This window comes from Stegostoma tigrinum, unplaced genomic scaffold (assembly GCF_030684315.1).
Source record: "Stegostoma tigrinum isolate sSteTig4 unplaced genomic scaffold, sSteTig4.hap1 scaffold_49, whole genome shotgun sequence".
Lineage (NCBI taxonomy): Eukaryota > Metazoa > Chordata > Chondrichthyes > Orectolobiformes > Stegostomatidae > Stegostoma > Stegostoma tigrinum.
In genome coordinates, this window is record NW_026728419.1 from 3,503,270 (window position 1) to 3,521,834 (window position 18,565).

Consider the following 18,565-nt stretch of genomic DNA (forward strand, 5'->3'; position numbering starts at 1 on the left):
TCTTCCCTGGACTGACCTATCCCCTCCCTAACTCCCCACCTATACTTTCCTCTCCATCTTCGGTCCGCCTCCCCCTCTCTCCCTATTTATTCCAAAACCCTCACCCCATCCCCCTCTCTGAAGAAGGGTCTGCTGTGTTCATCCAGCCTCACATTTCATTATCTTGGATTCTCCAGCATCTGCAGTTCCCATTATCACAAACTTCTTTAGCTCTATAATTGTCTTCAGCCTCACAAACGTCCCTTTGTCTGAGGTCTCCTCCAGCCTCACAATCTTCCCCATTTCTGTAATCTCTTCCAAGCTCACTTTTCCCTATTTTTGTAGTCTTCTGCAGTCTCAGAACCCTTCCTGCCTCTAATATCGTCCGGCCTCACAAATGGATGATACAAGAACGATATTTCTTTCCTCTAATACAATCCTTATTTTTATACACCCACTTGATGGCGGTGCTTTCACTTTCCTGGGCTTCAGGCCCCAGAATTGAGGTAAACCGCATTACGTCTGTACCTCCCTTTACTCCCGAAAATACTGACCAATCATGAGTCATTTATTCTAATAGCTCATATTCTGAAATGACTTGAAATATTGCTGGGTATCTTCCTATGTGAACTGCCTCGGAGGTCTACAGTACAGAAAAAGGCTTTGTGGACCATCCAGCCAGTGCCGGTTAAAAACCACCTAACCGTTCTCATCTAATTTTCCAGAACTTGGCCCATAGACTGGCCTGTGTTGGCATCACAAGTGTGCATCTAAATATGCCTTAAACGCTATGAGGATCTCTGTGCCTACCACCCTCACAGACAGTGAGCTTCAGTGCCATTGTCACAGCATGATGACATCACAGACAGGAACAGAGACGAGCTGAGTCTGTGCAAACCAAAGATCCCCCACACACTGAAGGACGGGAGGGTCCCTGATAGGGGGCAGAGGAGATTTAACAGAATGGTTTGTAGGGAGAGGGTTTTTAGTTGCATGGTTAGGGCTGTTATTATAATTTCATGTGACTTAGATATTGCTGGTACATATTGAGAATAACCATCTACAATAGATGGACTCTCCTTCTCAACCTCTCCCCTCGCCTGGGGTGCAGTAATCTTCAGGTTAAACCAGCCCTATAGTCAGGTAGGACAATGGTGACTTTACCTTAGGCATAGTGATGCCACTGTGCTTCGGTGGTGCAGAGGGGAATGTTGCATGTGGTGGATGGGACACCACTCTGACACTGCTTCACCTGGAGGATGTTACCTTTCTTTAATATTGTTGGGGCTGTACTCATGCAGGGAAGTGGAAAATGTGCCAACACAATCCGGATGAGTGCCTTACACACAGGAAACAAACAAACAGTCATTGGGGAATCAGGTGCTTGGAGAAACTAAGATTGATCTCCTTTTAACAAAGGATTTTGAGGGGACCTTAATAGGCGGTGTTTCCAAAAGATAAACATTAGGACGGCAAAACGCACACTCAACTGGCCATAAGAAAGGACTACAGGACATATGTTGAAAGTCGTAGGAAAGATCTATTGAGAGAATGGAGTAATAAGAGAGAAATTTTACACGGCAAATGGGAACGAGCTGGAACACAATACTCACACACAATGCGAATATCCAGGTGCTGATGAATTAATTCTGTCAGTTTCGTGTTACAATTATTGAGCTTCCCACCTGAAAGTCCACTTGTAATATTCTGTAACACAAATTCATAAAATACATCGCTGACAGTCGGGTTAGAAATTCACAACATCCCCTCCTCCTGGTCAAGGATAACTGTGCATTGTTCCTGCTGCACATTATTCCTTGTTGGGGTCCACAGTTGATTCAGGGGAATAGCACAGTGCTATTCCGACCAGATTATTTGACCTGGGAGTACTCAGCATTGACTCTGACGCCTGGAAGTCTCATGGCTCCTGTTGATTACGATGTACCATCCTCCCTCTGTTGATAAATCGGCAGCAGTATTATCGCTAGATTATTGATCCAGAGACCGAGATAACATTCTGGGGACCTGGGATCGAATCCTGCCATGGCAGATGGTGAAAATTGAATTAAATAATGATCTGAAATTAAGAGTCTACTGATGACCATGAAACTATTGCCAATTATCAGCAAAGACCCATCTGGTTCGCTTTTGTCCTTTCAGGAAATTTGCCATCCTTACCTGGTCTGGATGACATGTGACTCCAAAACATAGCGATGTGGTTGACTCTTTATTGCCTTCCAGGTAATAAATGCTGGTGCAGCCAGCAATTTCCACATCCCAAGAGTGAATTTTAATAAACAAAAAACTCCTCAATGTTGAACAGCTCTTGGAGAAAGCACTGAGAGTGTGAACAGCACTAAATGTACTCAATGTCTACCTTCAGGAGTAATTTGCAGGAGGATTACCAATCAGGCTAGTCGGGTCCTAAAGGACAAAGCTGCCTGGCTGGGACTGCAGCAGGTGGTGACGCACCAAACGGGGAAAACATAGCTGACCTCATCATCACCAATTTCCCAGCTGCAGAGGCATCTGTCCGTGACAGAACTGATAACAGCGACCACCGCACACTCCTGTGGAAACAAAGCCTCATCTTAAACTTGATAATACCCCCCCATTGCGTTGGGTGGCACGAACTTTGGCTGAAAGGAACAGACTTGGAACAGACACAGGAACTCCAAACCTGATATCTATGAGGCTTTGAGAGAGACTACAACAGTAGCAGACCTTCTCCAGCTAAATCTGTAACCTCATGGCCCAGCATACCCTACAGTCAGCCATTGCCAATGACCCAGGAGACAAACACTGGTTGAATGGAATAGTATCGGAGTACATGCCAAGAACAGCACAAGGCAGACTTAAAAATAAGGTGCCAACCTGGTAAAACTACCAAACAGGACTACCTGCATGGCAAATACCATAAGCAGCAAGAGTTAGAGCTAAGCCACCCCATAACCAATAGATGAGATGTAAGCTCTGCAGTTCTGTCACACCCAGTCGTGAATGGTGACGAACAATTAAACAACTCACTGGAGGAAGCATGCCAAAAATCCCCATCCTTACTGACAGAGGAGCCCAACCTATCCATGCAAAAGGTAAGAGTGCAGCAATCTTAAGCCAGAAGTGTCAACTGGATGATCCATCTCAGCCTTCTCCAGAGGTCCCCAACATCAGAGATGTGAGTTTTCATCCAAATTGATTCATTTCAATTAATATCAATAAACGGAAGAATTGTGCAAAGGTTATGGGTCCTGACAACACTGGCAATAGTACCGATGACTAGTGCTCTAGAGCTTGCTAGCCACCAAGCCAAACTGTTTCAGTCCTGCTACAGCGCTGGCATCTACTGCCAATTTGGAAAACCGCCCAGGTCTGTTCAGCACAAAAACACAGCAAATCCAACCCGACCAATTTCCCCTCAAGCAGTCTACTCTCTATCGTCAGTAAAGTGATGGAAGGTGTTGTCAACAGCAGTATTCAGCAGCACTTACTCAGAAGTAACCTGCTCAGTGATACCCAGTTTGGGCCACGGCGGCCACTCGGTTCCTGATTTTATTACAGACTTGATCCACAAATTCACAAGCAGCTGAATCCCCGACGTGAGGTGAGGGTAAACAGCAGAGCCCTGCACAAAAACCACTTATTTCCACTTCAGTGACAATGACCCAACAACAACACCTCAGTTTCAGCTCATTTGCTGAACCTCTCATCTATTCCTGTGTTACCTCTAGACTGAACTATCCAAACACACTGCCAGTCAGCCTCCCACATTCAACGGCCCGGAAACCTCAAGAATACCTAAAATTCTGCTGCACACAAGTTCATTTGTACCAAGACCTGTTCACCATCACTGCTGTGCTCCCTGACCCACAAAGGCTCCTATTTATAAGCAACAATTTAAAATTCTCATCTTTGATTTAATTCCTGGCTGTGATGAGCCCTATCTCCCTGCACCACACAACGTTCAAGACTTCGACAATTCATTTAGTTTCAGCTCCAACAATGCGCTTTGTCATTGCTTCACGACTGGAGGCTGTTTCCACAGTTGCCAGGCAACGTGGTCTGGAATTCCCATGATAAACCTCTTAAGTTTGCTTTCCTTCTTTAAGGAGTCAGGAAAACCTGCAAATTTGGTAACTTTTTGGTCACCTGATCTAATGTGGCCTTATGTCAAAAGTTTCTGGATAATATTTTTGTGAAATTCTAAAACATGATAAAAATACAAATTGTTTGTTGATTTGGACACACCATCAGCTCTTCAGTATCGCTTGATGACCGATCTGTAACTTCTCAAATGACCGCATTGTGGGAGCACCTTCATCATACGAACTGCAGCAGCACACGAAAGTTAAATATCACCTTCTCCACAGGGAACAGGGCTTTGGCAACGATCGCTGGTATCTGTGGAAGGAGAAACAGTAAATGTTGCAGAAGTGCAAAATGAATGACAGAATACAAAAGCTGTCGAATTTGGTGGTCTGAAATGGAAGAAAAATGCACTCTCTTTCTGGGAAATATTTCCTGGTTGTGAAAGATACCGTTCAAAATTTAATCTGGTAAGAGAGCAGCACATGGTGAGGGGGTGGGGAGCAGTGGAAAATTTATTTACAAAAAAGGTATAAGGAATTAACAATAAAATACTGCAGAGATCAAATATACCCATCATTAGAGACCAACACCGACAAAAGTGATCAGGAAGCACAGAAGCGACTAAGAGCAGTGCGAGCTGCTACTATCCCACACTCTGGGAAAGAAATCCAGAAGAAACAAAAACTTGGATAAGAGAAAATGGGAACTGCAGATGCTGGAGAATCTGAGATAACAAAGTGTGGAGCTGGATGAACGTAGCAGGCCAAGCAGCATCTTAGGAGCAGGAAAGCTGACGTTTCGGGCCTGGACCCTTTATCAGAAATGGGGGAGGGGAAAAGGATTCTGAACTAAATAGGGAGAGAGGGGGAGACAGATCGAAGATGGAGAGAGAAGATAGGTGGAGAGGCAGGCCAGGGAGGACTGATAGGTCAAGGCGGTGAGATGAGGTTAGTAGGCAGGAAACAGGGATGCAGCTTGAGGTGGGAGGAGGATATACAAGAGAGGAAGAACAGGTTAGGGAGGTGGGGACAAGCTGGGCTAGTTTTGGGACGCGGTTGGAGGAGCGGAGATTTTGAAGCTTGTGAAATCCACATTGGCACCAATGGGCTGCAGGGTTCCCAGGCAGAATATGAGTTGCCGTTCCTGCAACCTTCGGGTGGCATCGCTGTGGCCCTGCAGGAGGCCCAGGATGGACACGTCGTCTGAGGAATAGGATGGGGTGTTGAAATGGTTCGCGACTGGGAGGTGCAGTTGTTTATTGCGAACCGAGCGGAGGTGTTCTGCAAAGCGGTCCCCAAGCCTCCGCTTGGTTTCCCCGATGTAGAGGAGGCCACATCAGGTACAGCGGTTGCAGTATACCACATTAGCAGATGTGTAGTTGAACATCTGCTTGATGTGAAAAGTCTTCTTCGGGCCTGGTTTGGGGGTGAGGGAGGTGGTGTGGGTGCGGGTGCAGCACTTCCTACAGTTGCGGTTGAAAGTGCCAGGTGTGGTGGGGCTGGAGGGGAGTGTGGAGTGGACAAGGGAGTCATGTACAGAGCGGTCCCTCTGGAATGTCGACAAGGGTGGGGAGGGGAAAGTGTCTTTGATGGTGGGGTCGGATTGCTGATGGCGGAAGTGTCGGAGGATGATGCGTTCGATCCGGAGATTGGAGGAGTGATGTGTGAGGATGAGGTGGATTCTTTTTCGGTTGTTATTACAGGGACGGGCTGTGAGGGAGGAGTTGTTGAAAAATGCAGGAGACACAGTGAAGGGTGTTCTCGATTACTGCGGGGGGGGGAGGGGAAGTGGAGGCTGGGGTTGCGGTCCTTAAAAAACAAGGACATCTGAGATGTACAGGAGTGGAACCCTGGGAGCAGATGCGGAGGTGAAGGAATTGGGAATAGGAGATGTCATTTTGCAGGACGGTGGGTGGGAGGAGTTGGATACTCGCTAGCTGTGGGAGTCAGTGGGCTTCAAATGGATATCGGCTTCTATATGGTTGCCCAAGATGGAAACAGAGGTCCAGGAATGAGAGAGAGGTGTTAGAGATGGTCCAGGTGAACTTAAGTTTGGGGTGATAGGTACTGGTGAAGTGGACGAACTGCTCGAGCTCCCCATGGGAGCACAAGGCAGCGCTGATACAGTCATCCGTGTACTGGAGGAAGAGGTGGGGCTCAGGGCCAGTGTAGGTACGGAAGAGGAATTGTTCCAACAAAGAAGCAGGCATAGCTTGGGCTCATGCAGGTACCCATGGCCACCCTCTTTGTCTGTAGGGTGTGGGAGGAGTTGATAGAGAAGTTGTTGAGGGTGAAAATGAGTTTGGCAAAGCATCTAAGGTGGGGGAGGTGGGGGTGGTCAGTGGAGGGGTACTGATCAGACCGGCAGGACGGGAAATAGCGTAGGGCTTTTAGGCCATCTGTATGGGGAATGCAGGTGCTCATGTGGTAAACTACATACGCTCTACCCTTTCTGGCCTCCTCTACATCAGGGAAACCAAGCGGGGACCACATTACAGATCTTCTACGCTCAGGTCGCACGAAACAACTGCTCATCCCCACTTCCCTAACCTGTTCTTCCTCTCACCTATCCCCTCCTCTCAACTCAAGCTGCACCCCCATTTCCTACCTGCTAACCTCATCCCAACCACTTGACCTGTTGGTCCTCCCTGGACTGACCTATCCCCTCCACACCTACACTCACTTTTACCTGCTCCATCCCCATCTCTTTAACTTGTCTGTCTCCTCTCCACCTGCCTCCCCCTCTCTCCCTATTTATTTCAGTATCCCCTTCCCCTCCCGCATTTCTGAAGGGTGTAGGCCCGAAAACGCCAGCTTTCCTGCCCCTCTGATGCTGCCTTTCCTGCTGTGGTCCTCCACCCCCACACCTTGTTCTCTCACTTTCAGCCAGATGCGGCTGCGCATGCGCCCAGCTTGAGCTTGGCCCTTCGAAAGTTTCAAAGCTACCGCGCATGCGCCTCGCGGATCATTGCCCCCAATAAAGATGGTGGCGGTCACACAGGCCTATCGCCATCTGAGGCATTGATTTGTTTTCTGCAAACGTGAGTCTGGGAGTTTCAAACGTGTGTGTTTTCCGACGTGCACTAAGTGTTTGTAAAACTTCCAAACCCATACGAATATCACTCCCCTCCCGCTTTCTGCTGTTTTGCTTTCTTTACCGTGTCCTGCTCTTACCTCAATTGCACAAATCTTGGTCTCAGCGAAGGAGCTAGGCCCGAAACGTCAGCTTTCCTGCTCCTCTGATGCTGCTTGACCTGCTGTGTTCATCCAGCTGCACACCATGTTATCTCAGAGTCTGTGGTATCTGCAGTTCTGGTTATCTCAGCGACTCTGGACCGCTCTCGTGGATGATCACGTGGTTTTCACCGATCCCGCCCCATCTTCATTCCGATTGGCTAGAAGGGCAGGGACTTTCGCCCGGCCCTGCACTGCATCTCTGTGCTCATATTGGTCGCGCACTGACATCAATCACCCAGACGCCATTGTCAGCTGGAGCATGCGCAGTGCTTTGTGTTGTCATTGTCAGAAGCAAATGATCGTCGTCACAATGTTGCATTTTGAGACAAATGAGACTGAGAACCGGATGAGAAAGATTGTTACATTAGCGATCCTGGGATTTTAATAAGTCGCTCTGAGGAAGGGGCACTGCACCCGAAACGTTAACTCTGTCTTTTTACCCTCACAGATGCTGCCAGACCTGCTGAGCTTTTCCAGCAACTTTGTTTTTGTTCCTGATTGACAACATCCCAGTTCTTTTGTTATTTTTTAATAAGTCGCGATTGAAAATGCTTCCTGCAGCTCAAAGCTAAAGATAGCTCTTGATACCGCTCTGCCAGCGAATAGGGAAATGGCGGTGAAATAAGGGTAATAAATACAGGTATAACAGTCCTCAGGTAAGATGAAAGAGAATAATTATGAATATGAAGAACACCACGTGGTGAAGTGAGGTGAGTGTTGTTCATATGAACTGTGATTGGGCAGAGAGGGATGTTAATCAAAAAAGAACAAGCATAAAAGAGATTCTTAAGAAAGGTCTGTGCAATAGAAAACAAGGAGAATCAGAAGGTAAAAGCCCAAGACGGAGGAAACAGTTTGAAGACCGAGGCTGCAAAAACTTCAATAAGTTGTTTCACTGCTAGTTATTGACACTAGCAGTATAACCCACATTCAACTGGAAATACCTGTCTGAGTTGTCACTATAGTTTACTTCATAACAGATAAACTTCTCCACACTTTGTCTCAATAAGGCTGACAGTTGGTTCATAAATCAGTTCTTCTGCCAAGTCCATTCCTGTTTGAAAAGGGATGTAGATCACATTTAAATCGACAATGCTAAATGTCAGTCCAGGCTGGCAGCCAAACTCCACTCCCTCACCACTGACTCCATCCCTGCCCCTGGTAACTGGCTGGTAACACACTGCTCACAGTCATGGTGCAATATTTCACCCCAAGATGAGCTTCCAACCACATTTCTCACCCCCACGCCCATTACCACAAAGACCACGTATAATTTCAACCTCAACAAGATCTCAGTTCATCTGTTGCTGAAACTCTCATGCATTCCTTTGTTACCTCTCGACTTAACTCCCCAAACACACTCCCGGCCGGCTTCTTAATTCTACTGCCCTGAAATCTTGAAATGACCCAAAAATCTACTGCCTGTGTGTTTACTGTCACCAATTTCAACATCTTCGGGTTTTGCCATCCGGTGCTCATTAACATACACATTTTCTGGGTGGCAAAGCACCAAGGTATTGAAATTCATATCCTTATTTTGAAATTTTGTCATCAAACCTCCTTCTTTTGATAGTGCCTCCAGCTGCAAAACCCTCTGAGATATATCTGAAGAAGGGTCACTGGACACAAAACAATAATGCTTTTCTCTCTCCACAAGCACTGCCAGATATGCTGAATTTTTCATGAATTTCTGTTTGTGTTACTACTTTAAAGCATCTACTGTTCTTTTTATTTTTCCGTCAAGATATTTGTTCTCCCTGACTTCCAACCTCCTGTGGATTTCTGGCTTTAACTTTCCCACCTTTTTCATGGCCTCAGTTTCCAAGGCCATAAACTCTTGAATTTACTCCCTAAACATCCCTGGTTTTCAAAGTCCCTTTGTTTGTTCAGGATATTCCTTGAAACCTACTTCATTGGCCAGTTTTGGGTCACTTGTCCTAATAAGTGCCTGGTATCAAATACTGTTTTGTGACAACCTTGTGTAATATGTCAGATCATTGGATTGAATCAAAAATGTGAAAACATTTAAATTGTTCTTTTGGAAAACATCACTAATCCTTCACGATCATTTGGTAACTCCTTACCTAATATTGTTGCAAGTGCGACTTCATTACATGGACTGCAATCGTCGAGAAAGGTCAAACATCAAATTCTCCAGAGGTAACTGAGGATTGGCAATAGTTACTGATACCTGTGGAGAGTGATCCAAAGTTCATTTATCAGGAAATGTTGAATGAATGACATGGTGCAGAACTTGTTGGTTAATATAAGCTCAGAACAGAAAAGAAAAGGACTGCATTAAGAATAATTCCTGACTACAAAACATACTGTGGGAAGACAAAGCTTCTGAAACCATAGGGTTCAATGAAAGAAATGTGGTGGAAAGCTCATCTGGACGTCATCTGATAGAGTAACAGAAGCATTCACCAGACAGGTACTTCCACATTATTAGAGACAGAGGTAAGGCAGAAGTGAAACAGAGCAATATACTGAAATGGATTCAGATCCATACTAAAGGAGACACACCAGCCCTAAAGCTACAGCACATCTCACAGGTAACAGGCACAGCACTAAAACTCAACATTGTTGACGAATGGTCAAAAATACTCCACCACGTCACTGTTGACAATTTGAGATTCTCCTGTTGCACCTGCAGCTGGAAAGATATCAGAAATACTGGAGTTAGAGAAAATTCTGTCAGTTGAGGAAATCCCTAAGGAACAGGTGGTCTCACTGTGCTACTGTTGCTGCAGTAGGATCTTCAGAGGAGATAGATTCATTCATAAACCAGAAAGTTTCAGGACTGACGGAGTTGTGAAGCGATGGACCACCTGGAGTTGGAGGGAGATTTTATGAAAGCATCTATCTCCTCTGATGATCCTCCCCTCCTTCACAATGTATGACAATGTCTGTTCTGAGTATACCTGGTCATCCTCGGCCAGGAGGAGGGACGTCGTGAATTCCTGAAATAAAAGAGAGGTGTTGGAGCACTCCATAAGCCTGGCAACATCTAGGGAGAGAGAAATAGTGCTAATGTTTAGAACCAGTTATTGTACTTTTATCTCTGCACTGATAGTGATTGATTTTTGAAGCTTCTTTCACTGAGGCTCATTTGAGGACCTACATATAAAATATTAAATCAAACAAAAGGAATAATTTGTGTGTCTGATTTCCAACCGAGACTGACACTGTCCTTACTAAACTTCTTTTACAGAATATATTAAAACAAATCACAGACAGGAAACTTTAAACAAACATCAAATCAAAATTTGGCATGATCAATCGATTAATCAGAAACTGGACATTATTGGCCTTTTGAGTGTAAGTATTCGGGTCCCTGTCATTACCATTCACTGCAGGTAATTTAACCGTTATAACCTTCATGTTGATCTAAATCTGACATTTGTATCCCATGATCCATTTCTTTTCAGTTAATGTGAACCCCTTGTTTTGTCTACGTTGCCTCAACCAACAGTAAACATTATAGTTCCGTCAAATCTCCCTTCAGCTTCAGTTAATCCCTGACATCGTAAGCCTTTCCATTTTTAACCTTCCTGGCAAAGGAACACGTCTGCTCCCTCTCAGCGACCTACGTCCTTCCCAATGTGTGGGTGATCTCTGGTTTGCACAAACCCAGATGCCCTGTGTTCCCATGTGTGATGTCATCATGCAGCAACAGTAGCACAGTGACATCGCCTGTTCCTTAAGTATTCCCTCAATTGAGAGATTTTTCTCTAACTCCAGTATTTCTGATATCTTTCCAGCTGCAGGTGGAACAGGAGAATCTCAAATTGTCAACAGTGACGTGGCGGAGTATTTTTGACCATTCATCAACAAGATCTTGGACAAAATCGATAAGGAAGATCTGACGAAGAAGCTATGTGAAAGGGCTTCTATAGCCTGGCTGCAGTAATTGTTTGTAGATAGTTTGACAGAGTGGTCAAAATCACTACATTTAAGCTCTAGTCTCTATCGAGTCATGGGTATGAATCTTACCGGTAACCAAAATCACGAGTGATCTACCTCAGGCAGTCACATTGAAGGAGCTGGGCAACTTCAAGTTTGCAATGTTTACATTTCTTCTGGGTAACTGTGGCTGCTTGGGCCTCTGATACTGTCGGTGCTGCAAGTGGGAAAATGGGCAACAGACTCCGAAAACAGCAAGAGCTCTGGCTTCACAACGGCCCTTCAGAACTCCGCTAACACCCTGCTTCAGCGGATTTTGCATGGCTTGTTGATGCCAGTTTTTATGGCTCAACCGGTCAGCATTAGGTGTAAACTGAAAAGTCGGGTGTTTGAGACCATCCAGGCACACAACTTTAGTTATTTTGGATCAAGCAATTTGAGTGACCACCGACCTGCATTTAACCCATGAAAAAGCTACAACAAGATTGGATTCAAAACACATCCATCAATGATTCTCTCTTCCCCAGCTCCACACAGCGTGAGACTGGGGCAAGCAGAGGGTTTGACTTCGCTCTCCAATCTCCATTGCCAGATTTTATGGGCAGAGAGATCAAAAGATCGTACAAATGGTTTGAGTGCAGTCTCCTATAAACAGTCTCTGCAGGTGATCTAAAGTGTTAAACGGTGTGAGTAAAGTGTCAACAGCTGAATAACAGGTGAAGGGATGACCTGTGATCTGATTAAATGAGGCAGAGAGATAATTACAAAAACAAACTAAAAATAAGGTTGTGGTTGGCACAAACCAATTTCTGATGAAGGGTCTAGGCCCAAAACATCAGCTTTCCTTCTCCTAAGATGCTGCTTGGCCTGCTGTGTTCATCCAGCTCCACACCTTGTTATGGCTGGAATTATGTGATAGGTATAAGAATCACTTGCTGATAGTCTAACCAAAGTAATAAATAATCCAAAATTGTACTAACTAATCAAGAGAGAGATGTCATAACAATTTATCAAGGTGATGGTGTTGAAATAGGACAATAAGGAAGATTTTATAGATGCAGAACAGTACAGGGGGATCACATGTAGACATGAACTTAAGATCATGATTGAGGCTGTCTTCATGGGCATGGAATTTGGCTATCAGTTTCTGCTCGGTGATTCTGCTTTGTCGTGTATCTCAAAGGTCACGTTGCATGTTTTCCCGAAGATTGGACGCTTAATGTACTTTACTGCTGAAGTGTTCCCCAACTGGGAGGGAACATTCTTGTCTGGCAATTGTTGCACAGAGTCCATTCATCCGTTGTCATAGCGTCTGCATGTTCTCACTAATATACTAAGCCCGGGGCATTCTTACCTGCACTGTGTGAGGTCGATAATGTTGGCCCAGTCACATAAGTATCTCCCTTTATGTGGTGGGTGGTGGCTGCATGTGTGATGCTAGTATCCATGTCAATGATCTGACATCTTTCAGAGGTGCCAGTGGCAGGGTTGTGTGGTGTTGTGGTCGAATTTGTCCTGAAGGTTGAGTAGCTGGCTGCGAACGACAGCCTGATTAAGGTTTGGAGGTTGTTTGAACAGAGAAGTGAAGGTGTATGGATGATCTTGGTGAGATGCTGGTCATCATCATTGACATGTTGAAGGCTGTGGAGAACATGGTGCAATGTCTCCGCTCTGGGGAATTCTTTATGATGAAGGGCGCTCTCTAGGTTGCATCCTGTGTCTGTCTTCTGAGGAGGCCATTGTTGGTTTTTGCTGTGGCACGTCGGAACTGATGAGCCTCTGTCCAAAAATAAGTCTCTGTCAGTGATCAAAAAGTGTTAGATGGTGTGAGTAAAATGTTAACAGCTGAATAGCAAGGGAAGGGTTGACCTATGATCCAAGTAGAGGAGGAAGAGAGATAATTAAAAGAAAATTTTAAAAAGACGGTGCTGGAGAGAAACAAAATGACTTTGTTTTTCCTGCAGAACATTAAAACCAATTTTGAGCACTTATTCCAGGATTTTAAATGAATATTTTAAAGCTATTGCCCTCATCTTTGAGCAGCCCACATGACTGCAAATTACACTGTCAGACGCTGGATAAATTTGGGAAATTGCTTCAATAAACCCATTCATTTCTGTTACAGATCGTAAGGAATTCTCATTCGGCTGAAGAGACACGATCAACACTTTGTTTGTTCTGCGTGCAGGGTCTCAGCGAAGATCTGAAGAGACTTTATACAACTGTTTCAGAAACTGTCGCCAATTTGACTTCTTACATCAGCCAGTGCATCGAAGGCCTGCAAAGCTGGCAACTGATCGAATTGGGGGGAGCTGGTTACATTGAAAATACATTTAAACTCTCTCCCAAATGAGAAAGGCCTCAAATATTTATCACAGTTTCAAGCAAACTACAAAACACATATAGAATCGTGAATTAAATTATTGATAATGTATAATCCATGTGTTAGGATTACAGAACGAAAGAACACTGCTGATGGTTCAAATCTGAAAGACTAAAAGTGAATGTGAGAGACACCCAGCAGGACAGAATCTAATCTATCAGCAGGGAATCTCTCCGCCCCCAGAGACTGGGGTTAGATTCTTTCGAGCAGCATAGACTGAGGAAGGGTCACCAGACCCAAAAGGTTAACACTTTTTTTCTTCACAGATGCTGCCAGACCTGCTGAGCTTTTCTTGCAACTTCTGTTTTTGTTATACACTGAGAGACGGGGGGCAGGGGAGGGTGGCGAGGACATGAGTGTGATGTGTACATTTATGAGGGAAACAGACAGAGTAAACAAGATGAATCTTTGTGCTTGGCGGTGGAATCAGTATCGGGGAGGGGGGGCCTAGGACAGACACATTAGATGAGATGTAAGGATTTTTTTTCACTCAGATAGTGGGAATCTGAAACTCACAGCCTGGAAATGTGGGAGAGGTGAAAACCATCATCACATTGCACTGGTCTTTAGCTGTAAAAAAGAAGCGCTGAAAGAACTGTGGATGTTGTATATCAGAAACAAAGCAGATATTGTTGACAAAGTTCATAATAATAAAGTGTGAAGCTGGATGAACACAGCAGGCCAAGCAGCATCTCAGGAGCACAAAAGCTGACGTTTCAGGCCTAGACCCTTCATCTGAGAGGGGGATGGGGTGAGGGTTTTGGAATAAACAGGGAGAGATGGGGAGGCAGAAAGAAGATGGAGAGAAAAGAAGATAGGTGGAGAGGATGGTATAGCTGGGGAGGTCAGGAGGGGATAGGTCAGTCCAGGGAAGACGGACAGATCAAGGACGTTGGATGAGGTTCGTCAGTCGGAGGTGGAGGTGCGGCTTGGGGTCGGAGGAAGGGATGGGTGAGAGGAAGAACAGGGTAGGGAGGCAGAGACAGGCTGGGCTGGTTTTGGGATGCCGTGGGGGGAGGGGATGAGCTGAGCTGGTTGTGTGATGCAGTGGGGGGAAGGGACGAACTGGGCTGGTTTTGGGATGCGGTGGAGGAAGGGGAGATTTTGAAGCTGGTGAAGTCCACATTGATACCATTGGGCTGCAGGGTTCGCAAGCGGAATGTGAGTTGCTGTTCCTGCAACCTTTGGGTGGCATCATTGTGGCACTGCAGGAGGCCCATGATGGACATGTCATCTAAAGAATGGGAGTGGAAGTGGAAATGGTTCGCGACTGGGAGGTGCAGTTGTTTATTGCGAACTGAGCGGAGGTGTTCTGCAAAGCGGTCCTCAAGCCTCCGCTTGGTTTCCCCAATGTAGAGGAGGCCTCACCGGGTACAATGGATACAGTATATCACATTGGCAGATGTGCAGGTGAACCTCTGCTTAATATGGAAAGTCATCTTGAGGCCTGGGATAGGCGTGAGAAAGGAGGTGTGGGGGCAAGTGTAGCACTTCCTGCGGTTGCAGGGGAAGGTGCCGGGTGTGGTGGGGTTGGAGGGCAGTGTGGAGCGAACAAGGGAGTCACGGAGAGAGTGGTTTCTCCGGAAAGCAGACAAGGGTGGGGATGGAAAAATGCCTTGGGTGTTGGCATCAGATTGTAGATGGTGGAAGTGTCGGAGGATGATGCGTTGTATCCGGAGGATGGTGGGGTGATGTGTGAGAAGGAGGGGGAGCGTCTTTGGGCGGTTTTGGCAGGGGCGGGGTGTGAGGGATGTGTTGCGGGAAACGCGGGAGAAGCGGTCAAGGGCGTTCTTGACCACTTTGGGGTTAAAGTTGCGGTCCTTGAAGAACTTGGACATCTGGGATGTGCGGGAGTGGAATGCCTCATCCTGGGAGCAGATGCAGCGGAGGCGGAGGAATTGGGAATAGGGGATGGAATTTTTGCTGTAAGGTGGGTGGGAGGAGGTGTATTCTAGGTAGCTGTGGGAGTTGGTGGGCTTGAAATGGACATCAGTTACAAGCTGGTTGCCTGAGATGGATGCTGAGAGGTCCAGGAAGGTGAGGGATGTTTTGGAGATGGCCCAGGTGAACAGGAGGTTGGGGCGGAAGGTGATAGTGAAGTGGATGAACTGTTCGAGCATCTCTGGGGAGCAAGAGGTGGCTCTGATACAGTCATCAATGTAACGGAGGAAGAGGTGGGGTTTGGGGCCTGTGTAGGTGCGGAAGAGGGACTGTTCCACGGAACCGACAAAGAGGCAGGCATAGCTGGGGCCCATGCGGGTGCCCATGGCCACCCACGTTGTCTGTAGGAAGTGGGAGGAATCAAAAGAGAAGTTATTGAGGGTGAGGACGAGTTCGGCTAGGCGGATGATGGTGTCGGTGGAGGGGGACTAGTCGGGCCTGCGGGACTGGAAGAAGCGGAGGGCCTTGAGGCCATCTGCATGTGGAATACAGGTGTATAGGGACTGGACGTCCATCGTGAAAATGATGTGTTGGGGACCAGGGAATTGGAAGTTCTGGAGGAGTTGGAGGGCACGGGTGGTGTCACGGACGTAGGTGGGGAGTTCCTGGACCAAAGGGGAGAAAATGGAGTCCAGATAGGTGGAGATGAGTTCGGTGGGGCAGGAACAGGCTGAGACAATGGGTCGACCAGGGCAGGCAGGTTTGTGGATTTTGGGAAGGGGATAGAAACGGGCCGTCCAAAAATCCACACCCCAACCCCGCACTGGCCCGGTTCTATCTCCTTTTCAAAACCCACAAACCTGCCTGCCCTGGTTGACCCATTGTCTCAGCCTGTTCCTGCCCCACCGAACTCATCTCCACCTATCTGGACTCCATTTTCTCCCCTTTGGTCCGACCAGGGCAGGCAGGTTTGTGGATTTTGGGAAGGGGATAGAAACGGGCCGTCCAAAAATCCACACCCCAACCCCGCACTGGCCCGTTTCTATCTCCTTTTCAAAACCCACAAACCTGCCTGCCCTGGTTGACCCATTGTCTCAGCCTGTTCCTGCCCCACCGAACTCATCTCCACCTATCTGGACTCCATTTTCTCCCCTTTGGTCCAGGAACTCCCCACCTACGTCCGTGACACCACCCGTGCCGTCCAACTCCTCCAGACCTTCCAATTCCCTGGCCCCCAACACCTCATTTTCACAATGGACATCCAGTCCCTATACACGTATATTCCACATGCAGATGGCCTCAAGGCCCTCCGCCTCTTCCTGTCCCGGAGGCCCAACCTGTCCCCCTCCAGCGACACCCTCATCCGCCCAGCCGAACTCGTCCTCACCCTCAACAACTTCTCTTCTGATTCCTCCCACTTCCTACAGACAAAGTGGGTGGCCATAAGCAACCGAATGGGCCCCAGGGATGCCTGGCTCTTTTTAGGTTATGTGGAACAGTCCTTCTTCTGCACCTACACAGGCCCCAAACCCCACCTCTTCCTCCGTTACATTGATGACTGTATTGTTGCCGCCTCTTGCTCCCCAGAGGAGCTCGAACAGTTCATCCGCTTCACCAACACCTTCCACACCAACCTCCAGTTCACCTGGGCCATCTCGAACACATCCCTCACCTTCCTGGACCTCTCAGTTTCCATCTCAGGCAACCAGCTTGTAACTGATGTCCATTTCAAGCACACCGACTCCCACGGCTACCTGGAATACACCTCCTCCCACCCACCTCCCTGCAAAAATTCCATGCCCTATTCCCGATTCCTCCGCTTCCGCTGCGTCTGCTCCCAGAATGAGGCATTCCACTCCCGATCACCCCAGATATCCACGCTCTTCAAGGACCGCAACTTTACCGCACAGTGGTCGAGAACGCCCTTGACCGCTTCTCCCGCATTTCCCGCAACACATCCCTCACACCCCGCACCCGCCACAACCGCCCAAAGACGATCCTCCTCGTTCTCACACACCACCCGACTAATCTCCGGATACAACGCATCATCCTCTGACACTTCCGCCATCTACAATCCGGCCCCACCACTAAAGACATTTTTCCATCCCCACCCATGTCTGCTTTCCGGAGAGACCACTCTCTCCATGACTCCCTTGTTCGCTCCACACTGCCCTCCAACCCCACCATACCCAGCACCTTCCCCTGCAACTGTAGGAAATGCTACAATTTCCCCCACACCTCTTCCCTCACCCCTATCCCTGGCCCCAAGATCACTTTCGATATTCAGCAGAGGTTCACCTGCACATCTACCAATGTGGTATACTGTATCCATTGTACCCGGTGTGGCCTCCTCTACATTGGGCAAACCAAGCGGAGGCTTCAGGACCGCTTTGCCGAACACCTCCTCTCTGTTCGTAATAAGCAACTGCACCTCCCAGTCGCGAACCATTTCTACTGCCCCTCCCATTCTTTAGATGACATCTCCATCATGGGCCTCCTGCAGTGCCACAATGATGCCACCCGAAGGATGCAGGAACAGCAACTCATATTCCGCTTGCGAACCCTGCAGCCCAATGGTATCAATGTGGACTTCACCAGCTTCAAAATCTCCCCTTCCCCCACCGCATCCCAAAACCAGCCCAGTTCGTCCCCTCCCCCCACTGCATCACACAACCAGCTCAGCTCATCCCCTCCCACCACTGCATCCCAAAACCAGCCCAGCCTGTCTGTGCCTCCCTAACCTGTTCTTCCTCTCACCCACCCCTTCCTCCCACCTCAAGCCGCACCTCCAGTTCCTACCTACTAACCTCACCCCACCTGCTTGTCCTCTCCATCTTCTCTGGACTGACCTCACCCCTCCCTACCTCCCCACCTGTACTGTCCTCTCCACCTATCTTCTTTTCTCTCCATCTTCGGTCCGCCTCCCCCTCTCTCCCTGTATATTCCACACCCTCACCCCAACCCCTCTCTGATGAAGGGTCCAGGCTCGAAACGTCAGCTTTTGTGCTCCTAAGAAGCTGCTTGGCCTGCTGTGTTCATCCAGCTTCACACTTTATTATCTTGGATTCTCCAGCATCTGCAGTTCCCATTATCT

At 47.5% G+C, this 18,565-nt stretch overlaps 1 long non-coding RNA gene across 1 annotated transcript; it reads right to left on the minus strand.

Annotated features, from left to right (window-relative positions):
• Positions 1-1,630: 1,630 nt before the first annotated feature.
• On the minus strand, positions 1,631-7,434 carry LOC132208604 (uncharacterized). Its single transcript, XR_009444738.1, has 3 exons — positions 7,239-7,434; positions 4,225-4,377; positions 1,631-1,686 (listed from the first exon to the last, which is right to left on the minus strand). It is a non-coding gene; the product is annotated as an uncharacterized LOC132208604 (long non-coding RNA).
• Between the last annotated feature and the right edge of the window lie 11,131 nt (positions 7,435-18,565).